Source organism: Lolium perenne, chromosome 6, assembly GCF_019359855.2.
Source record: "Lolium perenne isolate Kyuss_39 chromosome 6, Kyuss_2.0, whole genome shotgun sequence".
Classification (NCBI taxonomy): Eukaryota; Viridiplantae; Streptophyta; class Magnoliopsida; order Poales; family Poaceae; genus Lolium; species Lolium perenne.
This window is the reverse complement of record NC_067249.2, coordinates 95,713,909-95,721,867: the sequence shown is the minus strand read 5'-3', so window position 1 is coordinate 95,721,867 and position 7,959 is coordinate 95,713,909. Positions and strand designations below refer to the sequence as shown.

General features: G+C 41.2%; 2 long non-coding RNA genes across 2 annotated transcripts; both read right to left on the bottom strand.

The window, feature by feature from the left end:
• Positions 1-209: 209 nt before the first annotated feature.
• On the bottom strand, positions 210-2,482 carry LOC139831972 (uncharacterized). Its single transcript, XR_011746399.1, has 3 exons — positions 2,350-2,482; positions 2,021-2,257; positions 210-1,089 (listed from the first exon to the last, which is right to left on the bottom strand). It is a non-coding gene; the product is annotated as an uncharacterized lncRNA (long non-coding RNA).
• Positions 2,483-5,831: 3,349 nt separating this feature from the next.
• On the bottom strand, positions 5,832-7,594 carry LOC127338771 (uncharacterized). The gene is made up of 3 exons (XR_007874495.2): positions 7,462-7,594; positions 7,133-7,369; positions 5,832-6,201 (listed from the first exon to the last, which is right to left on the bottom strand). It is a non-coding gene; the product is annotated as an uncharacterized lncRNA (long non-coding RNA).
• Between the last annotated feature and the right edge of the window lie 365 nt (positions 7,595-7,959).

The window sequence follows — 7,959 nt, the reverse complement described above, 5'->3', positions numbered from 1 at the left end:
GAGGATAGACTCGTAACCCTAACCATCGTAACTCACTCGTCTTTCAAAACATCTGCAACATGAAAAGTTACAGCCACGAATGGTCAATACATTTGAATTGTATTGGCAAGATGACACTATAGTGGACTCAAATGGCATCCTACACCTACGTGCACATCTGGCAGGTAGAGCTCAGGTTCATTTTGCGTAAAGCCAATTTTTCCCTATCATTTATCAAAACATTTTTCTTTCAATCTAATTAGCAGTAACATTGGTAAAACCCCAATGTACCAAATTAACAGTAGCATTGGTAAAGCCCCAATGTACCTTCCTACCCTTGTTCACCCATCAAATTTTATTTTAAGAAATTGGGATGAGGAGATCTTCGAACAAAGACTTGTCAGTTCGCTCAAGTTGTCCATAACCGGGGACACGGCTAAGTACTTAGATTTACACTCTCGAGAGGTTGTACACCTTTACCCACATGGCCAGGTCAATCCTTCTACCTCGATGCACATTTTGCTCAAAGGACAGGTGCAGACCGTGGCCGAGACCTTCTGTGTGTAATCGCCCGAACCATTCCCTAAGGGCCACGCCCCCACCTACAGTATCCCTCTACCACCACCTGGCCCCTAGGATCCGGGTTCATGCAACATACTTTGTCAAGCCAGAGCCATAGTAGCATGTGGTTGTACGTGAAGCTAATGAGCAAGATTTGTCTACAATCTCTTTAAGTCTGGGTGACTTTCCGCAAGTGTGCACTAGCACCAGGGTCTTGCCCCCTGATACAGCCACCCTCTCCATAACTCCACCATTCACCCAGGTAATTCATTAAACTTAGTTGTTTTTCCTTAACCTCTATCAAAACCTTTTTCCATGGCATAGCAGGTAACAACTAAATTTAATGGCGACAAAGGGAGTCTAGGAGTGGTATAGCTAAACTACTAGGATTTAACAGCAGGCAAAAAGCATAAACCCTAGACATGTCTACTATAAAAACACTACTGTGCAAGAATTAAAAACTGGGACATTTGGTGTGTGTCACTTGCCTTTTTGTAGTTGAAGAGTGTTCTCTTTTCTTTCAACAAAACACGTCGCTCTTCAAACGAACTATAAAATAAAAAAATTGCACAACATAAACACACAATTCATAACAACATAATACAATCAAGAAAACAATTTGAAAAACGCTCTATGGTACTAAGATGTGGCATGAGGTTTGGCTTGCAAGATATGGTTTGATAGATTGGAAGGGTCATGTACTTTAAAAGAAAAAGATTATCCAAGTCAAATGCTTAGGAGGAAAAGATTAGCAAGGGCATATGATCAAGGGTTGTTTGCTACACCGGAATAAATAATTGGAATGATCCATGTGATAGAATCATACGAGTCTCATATGGCTTAAAGCAACATACCATTATGGAGAGTGTGACAACACTCACCAATGGCAAGAGGAAAAAGATTAGATAGGAACTAGTGATATGAAAATTTACTCAAATAACTCAATTGCTATTTGAATAATATAGACTAAGATAATATGTTGTGTAAGATGTGATCATGGAGCATGATGAATAATATGGATCCTAAAAATATCGCGAAAATAAAGTGTGCAAAACTGACATGTAAAATGTCTGAAGTTATCTACATATTTTACTGATTCTAAAGATATAAAATTTGTTGAAAATCGACGTGTAGAACTGAAGATATTGATTTTACAATTCGCGGTTAAATTCTAGTAGTGTCCGAACAAGTTGTCCGAATAAGTTGCTCGGATGGAAAAACTTTATACACGAAAGTTGTAGAGAATATAATTACGAACTTAACAACAGAGAAAACATCTGAAATGGAGCTATAGATCTATTGTTGTGGAATTTCAAAGTTTCAAAATTGAAGTGAGCTAGCACTGGATCGATCGATCACACACGATGCATGTTTCAGTTAAGTGGCCTAATGGGAAACCTTAGATCTAGATCGAACAGACTACGGTGCACCTGACTTGATCTAAACTGAACAAACAGAATCATCACGTGGAGTGGCTTACAGTGGCAGAGCATCGTCGATCTCGACAGCCTGATGGTGGCGACGGACTTGGTCGTGGACGCCGCTGACACTCCGGCGGTCTCTGGTGACGGAAAGGTTGAGAACGGGATACTCCTGTTCGCAGTGAAGGTAATGGCGTGAACTACTACGGCTTCCGCTACCTCGAGCAACACGGAGAGGCGGCCGGAGTTGGTACGACCGTCGGCGAGATCAAGTCGAGGACAAGCTCCTCGTTTTACTGCAGCAAAAAAAATCAGGGAAGGGCTCAGGTGATGCGCACAGACGAGGGGATCGAGACGAGACCAAAAAGGAGGCGGCAGGGTCACCTACGCTCGTCGGAAATGACTTCGTACGACAGCGGTACTATACCACAACGGCGAGGAAATTGGGCAGCCTGGGGGCACGATTTGGAGGGGAAAGACAGGGCAAATGGAGAGGGAGGCGAGGACTATTTATAGGAGCGAGGTGGAGGCAAATGGGGCAGGAAAACGGCGGCGTTGATGGCAGTCATCACTGGCTCAAGGCAGTTTCGCGCGGTGTCCGCTCGTGATGAACCTGGATGGTTTTCAGTATTAAGGCAACATTACGAAAAATAAATTTCCTGAATGAATTCACCATTTAGAACTGAGTAATTATCGTGTTGAAGTTAACAAGAAACGGTCGCCAGAGATTAGGAAACAGAAGAGGGGAACTTTAACTGTGATGCGCTGTTTAGGCTCAAGCTTCTGTACTGTACGTGAACGTGAACCTGTACGAGGAGGAAGACGATTTGGTGGCTGGTCGGTTTGGTCAGATTGTCCAAGTAGAGCGGGGCCCAAGAGAAAATAGAGGGAATTCTTTGGGCTGGGTCAAATTATCTCCTTGAGGCATTTTCGTATTTTCTTCTGTTTTATCTCTTTTCTTTTTCGTTTTTATTATTTAAAATAATTTAAAAGAAAAACGAGTTTGAATTTGATTAAAACAGACTCAGAGCCTCAGATGAGTTTGAATAAAAATACCAGTGTAAAGCTAATTTAAAGTTAACGCTTTTGCACTGGTTTCATTTTAAAAACAAAGTTGTGATAACCAAAATATTCCACATAAACTATAGGGCTTATTATAAATGGATTTTCTTTCCGGTTTTGTTTCATCAAAATAAAAACTCATTAAGGATTTGAAAACCTTGGAAGTCAAAATATGTTTGATTTGAAAATACTTTGAAACCAAAAGTCTTTGAAAACACCATTTGGGAAATTACTTTTAAATATCTTCAAAAGTTTTGATTCCTTGTAAAATTTTAACTATGACAAACACACAAACACTCGCTTTATTTTATTTTCACATTCCAACTTTTTTTAGGATGTGACAAACTACCACCCTTAAAAGAAATCTCGTCCCCGAGATTTGAAGAGGCTAGAAAGAAAATAGGTTTGGCATATGTCGAGGTGAGCTACCACCCTTAAAAGAAACTCTTGTAGGTAGTCTTAGGTATTGGGTTCATGGTCGGTTCATCCTAGGTATGACTTGGCATTGGGTCGTCTCTTGGAATATCTATGGCTTCTGACCTCCAATAGGGGTTGTTTATTCACATATAGTGAATAACAAAACTCTTCAAGGTAACTTGAGTAGGTTTCCACATAGTTAGGCTTCATATGGGCTGGGGTTGAAGTACGTTTGACAGAAAGGGGTCACTCTTTAGGCCTATCACGAGACCAAGATGAGCAACTTCATGAGATCCTTCATCCTTTTCTTCCTGGTGTCTTCGACAACAACCTTCCACCACTCTTCATCTAGTGGCTAGATCTTCAATCTCGTTGTAGTCCTACGCTTGGTAGCACTTGCCTACTACAAGGGAATCATATTTCTCCACCCTAAGGTTTAGGCTTAATCACCGTTATCTCTTTTATAGGTATGTCTCTAGATTCGCAAAGTCAATATTACGAAAGCGAATAATAAGGGTAGTAGGAATGGTGATCAATCCATCCTGCACTTAAATCATTACTCCGTATTTGATTTATTGAATCTCATATTCTAACTCTTGGTCAACCTCACAAGTTTGATAAAATTTTCATGGAGAATTGAATCAATGTTTCAATCCCCATTATTAAACTGTTTTGAAAACATTTCTATCGGTCCTTAACTAAGGTTTTGCGTATCTCACACTCTATGCTTCTTCATCTCTTCATCTTGATAGGAAACATCGAGGTTAGTTTCACTACTGTTGTCTTCATGGAGAGTTGCTGAGAAAACATTCTCTAGGTTGGGTATAGATGAGAATAGATGGAAAGATTCTAAGGAAGATTCCTACCCAAACACCACAGACCAAAGCAATTCAGCAAACAACAATCATTTATCAAGCATCAAGCAGCATGGTTCAAACACAAACAAAATAGTATGGTCATACCACAATTTGGTAAGATCAATACCTTATTACGATATCGTTGGTCCTATGAAAAAGAACTAATGGTGGTCTAGTCTATTTCTATATTGGATACTTCAAGTTTCTATTCTACTCCTTTGGTGTATCTTTGGATGTTATGTAGTCTGCATCCGGGTCTCTCTCCAAGTTCCTCGTTCGTCTTCCATCCAACATTTCTTGCGGAGTCGAAGAATATCTTGTGAATTTATCACTCTTCATGCTTCAGGGACATGGTCATCAGTCCTTATTGATAGTTTTGATAAGGTGGTCAACTAAGTGAGAGGGACATTTTTAAAGATGAAGTAGACGAGAATACAAGAGGTTCAAAATGCAAGCATCATTTTATAAAAATTGAAGTAGATAGATTTTCATCCTAAGGTCTTCCTAATTCTAATCCAAACCTAGGGTCACGAACCTACGGTCAACACAATGCTCTGATACCATCTGTAGCGACCTCACCTTTTAAAGGGTGCCGATCTCTGTGCGTATCTGTGCTAGTCCCTGGATCAATCGCTAGCACACACAGTACAAGATGTAATACCAAGAAATAAAGGTCTTTATTACATCGTATGATCCAGAATTTACATAAATGATTACAAATTGCATAGCACAAGGCTAGCATATCATCAGAGTTTCACAACGAATAAACATAGACAGCATGGAGCCCTTCGTCTTCATGTGCCACAGACGAGCATGTTGAGGATAGACTCGTAACCCTAACCATCGTAACTCACTCGTCTTTCAAAACATCTGCAACATGAAAAGTTACAGCCACGAATGGTCAATACATTTGAATTGTATTGGCAAGATGACACTATGGTGGACTCAAATGGCATCCTACACCTACGTGCACATCTGGCAGGTAGAGCTCAGGTTCATTTTGCGTAAAGCCAATTTTTCCCTATCATTTATCAAAACATTTTTCTTTCAATCTAATTAGCAGTAACATTGGTAAAACCCCAATGTACCAAATTAACAGTAGCATTGGTAAAGCCCCAATGTACCTTCCTACCCTTGTTCACCCATCAAATTTTATTTTAAGAAATTGGGATGAGGAGATCTTCGAACAAAGACTTGTCAGTTCGCTCAAGTTGTCCATAACCGGGGACACGGCTAAGTACTTAGATTTACACTCTCGAGAGGTTGTACACCTTTACCCACATGGCCAGGTCAATCCTTCTACCTCGATGCACATTTTGCTCAAAGGACAGTGCGGACCGTGGCCGAGACCTTCGTGTGTAATCGCCCGAACCATTCCCTAAGGGCCACGCCCCCACCTACGATATCCCTCTACCACCACCTGGCCCCTAGGATCCGGGTTCATGCAACATACTTTGTCAAGCCGAGCCATAGTAGCATGTGGTTGTACGTGAAGCTAATGAGCAAGATTTGTCTACAATCTCTTTAAGTCTGGGTGACTTTCCGCAAGTGTGCACTAGCACCAGGGTCTTGCCCCCTGATACAGCCACCCTCTCCATAACTCCACCATTCACCCAGGTAATTCATTAAACTTAGTTGTTTTTCCTTAACCTCTATCAAAACCTTTTTCCATGGCATAGCAGGTAACAACTAAATTTAATGGCGACAAAGGGAGTCTAGGAGTGGTGTAGCTAAACTACTAGGATTTAACAGCAGGCAAAAAGCATAAACCCTAGACATGTCTACTATAAAAACACTACTGTGCAAGAATTAAAAACTGGGACATTTGGTGTGTGTCACTTGCCTTTTTGTAGTTGAAGAGTGTTCTCTTTTCTTTCAACAAAACACGTCGCTCTTCAAACGAACTATAAAATAAAAAAATTGCACAACATAAACACACAATTCATAACAACATAATACAATCAAGAAAACAATTTGAAAAACGCTCTATGGTACTAAGATGTGGCATGAGGTTTTGCTTGCAAGCTATGGTTTGATAGATTGGAAGGGTCATGTACTTTAAAAGAAAAAGATTATCCAAGTCAAATGCTTAGGAGGAAAAGATTAGCAAGGGCATATGATCAAGGGTTGTTTGCTACACCGGAATAAATAATTGGAATGATCCATGTGATAGAATCATACGAGTCTCATATGGCTTAAAGCAACATACCATTATGGAGAGTGTGACAACACTCACCAATGGCAAGAGGAAAAAGATTAGATAGGAACTAGTGATATGAAAATTTACTCAAATAACTCAATTGCTATTTGAATAATATAGACTAAGATAATATGTTGTGTAAGATGTGATCATGGAGCATGATGAATAATATGGATCCTAAAAATATCGCGAAAATAAAGTGTGCAAAACTGACATGTAAAATGTCTGAAGTTATCTACATATTTTACTGATTCTAAAGATATAAAATTTGTTGAAAATCGACGTGTAGAACTGAAGATATTGATTTTACAATTCGCGGTTAAATTCTAGTAGTGTCCGAACAAGTTGTCCGAATAAGTTGCTCGGATGGAAAAACTTTATACACGAAAGTTGTAGAGAATATAATTACGAACTTAACAACAGAGAAAACATCTGAAATGGAGCTATAGATCTATTGTTGTGGAATTTCAAAGTTTCAAAATTGAAGTGAGCTAGCACTGGATCGATCGATCACACACGATGCATGTTTCAGTTAAGTGGCCTAATGGGAAACCTTAGATCTAGATCGAACAGACTACGGTGCACCGGACTTGATCTAAACTGAACAAACAGAATCATCACGTGGAGTGGCTTACAGTGGCAGAGCATCGTCGATCTCGACAGCCTGATGGTGGCGACGGACTTGGTCGTGGACGCCGCTGACACTCCGGCGGTCTCTGGTGACGGAAAGGTTGAGAACGGGATACTCCTGTTCGCAGTGAAGGTAATGGCGTGAACTACTACGGCTTCCGCTACCTCGAGCAACACGGAGAGGCGGCCGGAGTTGGTACGACCGTCGGCGAGATCAAGTCGAGGACAAGCTCCTCGTTTTACTGCAGCAAAAAAAATCAGGGAAGGGCTCAGGTGATGCGCACAGACGAGGGGATCGAGACGAGACCAAAAAGGAGGCGGCAGGGTCACCTACGCTCGTCGGAAATGACTTCGTACGACAGCGGTACTATACCACAACGGCGAGGAAATTGGGCAGCCTGGGGGCACGATTTGGAGGGGAAAGACAGGGCAAATGGAGAGGGAGGCGAGGACTATTTATAGGAGCGAGGTGGAGGCAAATGGGGCAGGAAAACGGCGGCGTTGATGGCAGTCATCACTGGCTCAAGGCAGTTTCGCGCGGTGTCCGCTCGTGATGAACCTGGATGGTTTTCAGTATTAAGGCAACATTACGAAAAATAAATTTCCTGAATGAATTCACCATTTAGAACTGAGTAATTATCGTGTTGAAGTTAACAAGAAACGGTCGCCAGAGATTAGGAAACAGAAGAGGGGAACTTTAACTGTGATGCGCTGTTTAGGTTCAAGCTTCTGTACTGTACGTGAACGTGAACCTGTACGAGGAGGAAGACGACTTGGTGGCTGGTCGGTTTGGTCAGATTGTCCAAGTAGAGCGGGGCCCAAGAGAAAATAG